A 5609-nucleotide genomic window follows, 5' to 3' on the forward strand; every position below is an offset into this window, starting at 1 on the left:
TACCCGGTTCATGGGCCAAGCAGGGGCTGTGGCACACAGCAAGGCACGCGTCCTATCTAAAGAGTGTATTTGGGGCGCCTGGGTGGCTCAGTCGGTTGAGCTTCCGACTTCGGCTCAGGTCATGATCTCACGGTCTGTGAGTTCAAGCCCCACGTCGGGCTCTGTGCTGACCGCTCAGAGCCTGGAGCCTGTTTCGGATTCTGTGTCCCCTCTCTCTCTGACCCTCCCCCATTCATGCTCTGTCTCTCTCTGTCTCAAAAATAAATAAACATTTAAAAAAAAATAAAAAAATAAAAAATAAAGAGTGTATTTGGTTCCAAGCCCAAACAAGTTATTCCCAGATGTGATGCTTGTATACACTTCCCTCTAGTAAGTCTCCCCCTATTTGAAATAACTATTGTGGTTTACATTAACCGGAATGGACCTTGACTGAAACCGTGTTTAGCCCAGCTTTTTAGAGTCAGAACCCCATTCTCTGCTTCTGCCTTGGAAAAAATCGATTACTGTGAGTTATTTTCCTGCTAAACCCCTGTTTTTCTATTTCCAAATAGCAGTGATAGCTCCAAAAGACTGTTCTTCTACCCCAAACACCTTCCCTCGCTATAAATACTAACCCTAAAACTAGTTTCCAATGCCTAACACTCTAACCATAGTTGGCCCACCCTAAAACCCCTCCCATTATTCAAATGCATCCTAAAGACAAGGGTAACACTGACGTCATAGCCCCATGGTGTACAAACAAAGGCTAATCATCCCTGGCACTATAACATAGCTTGGCTTAGAAACCAGGAAGGCAGGCCAGCTGCGGTAAAGGGATAGTCTCTGGAAGCTGAGGGTAGGAGTGAGGACAATAGAAGTTTGGAGTCATCTTGAAGGCGGCCTAGGGCAGAGGGAAAAAAGTAAGAAAAACCAGAAAGTAAGGGGAAGCAGTAGCTCTCAATGCTAATCAACTCTGTCTTCTGACTTTTTTTTTTTTTTTTGCCTTCTCAATATTCCTTTGAAGTAATACATCACATATACTAATTATAACTGCCAGCTATTGACAAAATCTGACGTGTCGTCGAACTGGATTTATTTCTTAGTTGAGTGTTACAACACACACACTCGCTCGCTCACTCATGCAAAATCACATTCTTCCTCCCCCTTCTGACCCATCCAACCCCAAACGGGAATTATTAAACAGAAACATGAAACAAAGCAGACCATCAGTGCACGCGTGTCATGAAGCTACTGGGATTTGCTCTGCCTCAACCTACAGCAGGTGAGTCAACCACACACCTTGTCTGTGTTGCAGCTTCCAGGGCAAACAGCCTCCGGGAGACATTACACGGTGCCCGACACAAGATCGCTGTTGATACTTTCCACACCAACTTGGTCGGTGTTGGTAAGAGCTTGCCCCCAAATTCCCCTTCTGTTGACATTTGGCAGGGCTTCTGTCAACAAAACTTACGTCAACCAGCACCTAGCAGAATGTCTCACACACGGTAAATTCTCGATGCTTATTTGAAAACAAAAATTAGAAGAAAATCAAAAGCAGATGAACCATCCTCGCCTAACAACGAGCGAATGTAGTGAAGCGCTTAGTGTCAAACGCATAGCAAGCATTACATTAAACATTAACAATTAGCGTTATTATTATTCTCTGGAGTCCCTGTTGCTCTTTGCTCACATTCCGGGGATCCAGGAGAAACTCTTTCACTTCCTTCTCTCACTCCACCCCTCTTATTTAAATACTATCACAACTTTCAGAGAAATTTAAACCACACCTCTCCCCACCACACACACACACACACACACACACACAGCGTATGGTCTCTCAGGCATTGCTGATGGGGGCATAAGCAGCAGAGCTCCTACAGAAGGCAATTTGAACACATCTATCAAAATTACAAATATTTTTCAGCCCAGCAGGTCACACTGGAGAATTTATCCTCCAGATTACCTCCCCACCATGTGGCATACAACAGGTACAAGGTTGTTCTTTGCAGACTTGTTTGAAATGGCAAAATGGAAATGAGCCAAGCGTCCACCAATAGGGAGCTCATTAGATAAACCTTGGTAGAAGCAGAGCGTTTGAATACCAGGCAGTAATGTAGACATTTTCAGTGAGGACATTTTCTATGTACTTTCACATGGAGATCTCCAAGATATATTGCTAAGTTTTTGTTTTGTTTTGTTTTGTTTTGTTTTGTTTTGTTTAACGCACAGAGTAACAGCATATAAAGCATTCCAAATTTTGTCTAAAAGTGGTGGGGGGATGAGAATATATAGTTGCATTTGTTTTACATTAAGGAATTCTGGAAGTATATGAAGGAAGCTAAGAGGAATGACTGTCATGGCAGGAGAATGGAGAATTAGGAGGATGGGGGAAGGGTAAGGATCGAAGGGAAAACTTTTTACTGTAAAACTTTAAATTGTTTATTTAAGATAGATAGATAAATAAACCCATCTTACGACAATCTAAGGAGCATGGCCCCCTGCCAGTGCTCTATAGTTGAAGTCGATGCCCTGGACATTCAACATCTTGACCAGTCTCTCCCCTATTCTCCAGGCTTCTTCCCTCACCCGCTGGGGGATGATGCAGCCTTTGAGATGAGTCACCGTGCCTGGAAGCTGGACACCTGTGTTGGCTAGCTTATCACAGTCTATTGGACTATGGTCCTGTTCTCACATCAATGTATTCCTTCTGGGGCACAAGAATATAAACTAAGGAAAATCTCTTGGGTCACAGACTCAATGTTACAAATCTTCATTTCTTTGCTTTCATCAGTTTAAATCCAGACTTTTAATGTGATTTGCAAATAGCTTTGTATATGATATTAGAGGTCAGAGGACTTCTTAATCCATCTAAAAATATATAAACACACCTCAACAAAAATCCATTAAAAGTAGAAATAGCTAATCCTTTACTTGGGGAGAATAAATAATTCACCTCCTGGTTTTCCCACCATAAATCAGTTCTACCGTAATCAGATGCCAGCGCCAGAGAATAGGAAAGAAAAGCAGCTGTGTTAAACTTTGACAATTAAAAAAAAAAAAAGGAATGGAAAAAGTGGGGATGAACCACTTGTTTTCTCTTCATGTATTTCTCTAAACAGACTACATAATTAATGAGCTGGGAAGAAACCAGTGTCTTAATTCTATTTCTGACGAAAACCTTTCCTATGTTTTTACCTTAAGTAAAAGATGTATATGACTCACTTTAAGGGTTCCAACAATTTCACATGCCAACCCTCTAATGTCATTCAGGCACCTGCACAGGCTTATCCCTGCACCAGTGAAAGCTCTACTAAGAAGAACCTGCCATCTTGGCTCCCTCAAGCTCAGCTGGAGGAGAAAGGGAAGGCTCACGGACAGAATAATGCAGGACTCATTCTGTACAACATAGAGCTCCCACACTTCCTGGAGCCAGGAAGGATCCGAAAGGCTATAGAAGAGGTTGAAGGATGAAGAGGACATAGTCAAGAAACGAGGCTGAAGCCAAGCGAGCCACTTCGGTGCAGATGACCCTCCCTATATTGCTGGTAGAAATATAAAATAGGGCAGCCACTACAGAAACGGTTTGGTGATTCCTCAAAAATTAAATATAGAATTGCCATATGATCTAGCAATTCCAGCCCAAGTTATATAGCCCAAATAATTAAAAGCGGATATTCAAACAAAACCTGTACACAAATGTTCATAATAGCACTATTCACAATAGCCAAAAGGTGGAAACAACCCAAAGGTCCATCAAACTGGATAATAAAATGTGGTATATCTATATAGTGGAATATTATTCAGCCACAAAAAGGGATGAGATGCTATATGCCAGGGCATGGATGAGCCTCAACACCATTATGTTAAGTGACACAAAAGAACACATATACTGTAATTCCATTTGTATGAAATATCCAAAATAGGCAAATTCCAAGAGACAGGAAGCAGATAACAGTCTCCAGGGCCTGTGGGAGAGAGAGGAAATGGGAAGTGACTGCTTACTGGGTATAGGGTGTCCTTCCTGAGTGATGAAAATGCTCTCGACCTAGTTAGTGGTAATAGTCTCACAATATGGTGAATACGCTAAATACTACTGAATTGTACACGTTAAAATGGTTGAGAGGCCGGGCACCAGGGTGGCCCCGTCCGTCGGTTAAGCATCTGACTCTTGCTTTCAGCTCAGGTCATGATCCCACTGATCATGAGATCAAACCCCGTGTTGGGCTCTGCGTGCTCTCTGCGCCCCCCCTCCTGCTTGTGTGCACTCTCTCTATCTAAAATAAATAAATAAGCATTTAAAAAATAAAGTGGTTAAGATGTTAAATTTTATGTGAATTTTACCTTGAAAAGAAAACTTGTTGGCTTTATTTAAAAACTCATTTGTTTTCAGTCATTCATCTGTAGGCCATCTGGGGGTAAGGTGATCCAGTGTGAGCTAGACTGGGCTTGGTTCCAGACTACAGGTTGGAGCCAAGTCTGTCTCACGTGTCTTTCATCCCCTCACACCGGTAAGCTAGGCAGAGCATCTCCTCATAGCAATGGCAGAAGCACAAGAGGGCACACCCAACACTCAAACATACCTGAAGCCTTGGTCTGCACGGTGTCTGTTAACATCTTATTGGCCAAAGCACACAGCTGAGCTCAAGGACAAAGGGCAGGGAAGCATACTCCAGTACTGGTGGAAGGAACTGCAAAGTTGAGTGACAACATGGAGAAACCTGGAGGACATTATGCCAAGTTAAAAAAAAAAAAAAAAAAAAAGCCGGACACAAAAGACAAATACCGTATGATCTCACTTGGATGTGGACTCTAAAAAAGTCAAACTCATAGAACCAGGGAGTAGAACAATGGCTGCCAGGGACTAGGGGTAAGGGAAATGTGGAGATGGTGGTCAGTGTACAAGCTTTCAGTTATCCGATGAATAAGTTCTGGGGATCTAATGTACAGCATAGTGATTATAGTTAATAATACTGTATTGCATATTTGAGATTTTCAAGAGAGTAGATCTTAAGTGTTTTTCACACACACACGCACACACACAAACGTGAATATGTGAGACAATGAATGTGTTAATTAGCTTGATTCACATTGTATACATGCATTAAATCATCACATTGTACACCTTTTTAAAAAATCGTATTATACAACCCAAATATATACAATTTCATTTGTTAATACTCATACCTCGATAAAAAATGGAAATGCCTAAATGCATAAAGATAACTTTAAAAGTTGAATAACGAAACGCAAAGACAAAGAAAAGGGTAAAGCATTGGGAGCTATAAGCCATTCTATCGCAGTTCTTAACCCACATAGGAGACCTTCTTTTCTCCTAAATGGCAAGAATTCCTCCGTATCTTTTCCACAAGCTTTCATAATTCTTTAGAGCAAAGGGCCTCCTTCTGAGGAATGTGACCCAATTCACTCAAGGTAACTTTTACTAAATTGCAGAAAACACAGATAAAAGTGGGTGTTTATAAAACATAGCTGGGTTTTGCTAATGGTTAGCAGACGGAATTGGTGGGTTCCAAGGGAGTTACGAAGTCCTTGTTATCAGATTACGGATTTTCAGGTGTGTAGGTCCCACCATGCTCAGTGGCAAATTCTAAATCTGACTATCACTCAAGGGA

General features: G+C 41.7%; 1 long non-coding RNA gene across 1 annotated transcript; it reads left to right on the forward strand.

Annotated features, from left to right (window-relative positions):
* Window positions 1-813: 813 nt before the first annotated feature.
* Window positions 814-3680, forward strand: LOC122241414. Its single transcript, XR_006221548.1, has 3 exons — window positions 814-899; window positions 1295-1384; window positions 3250-3680. It is a non-coding gene; the product is annotated as an uncharacterized LOC122241414 (long non-coding RNA).
* Window positions 3681-5609: the final 1929 nt, after the last annotated feature.

The sequence above is a fragment of the Panthera tigris genome, chromosome C1, assembly GCF_018350195.1.
Source record: "Panthera tigris isolate Pti1 chromosome C1, P.tigris_Pti1_mat1.1, whole genome shotgun sequence".
Lineage (NCBI taxonomy): Eukaryota > Metazoa > Chordata > Mammalia > Carnivora > Felidae > Panthera > Panthera tigris.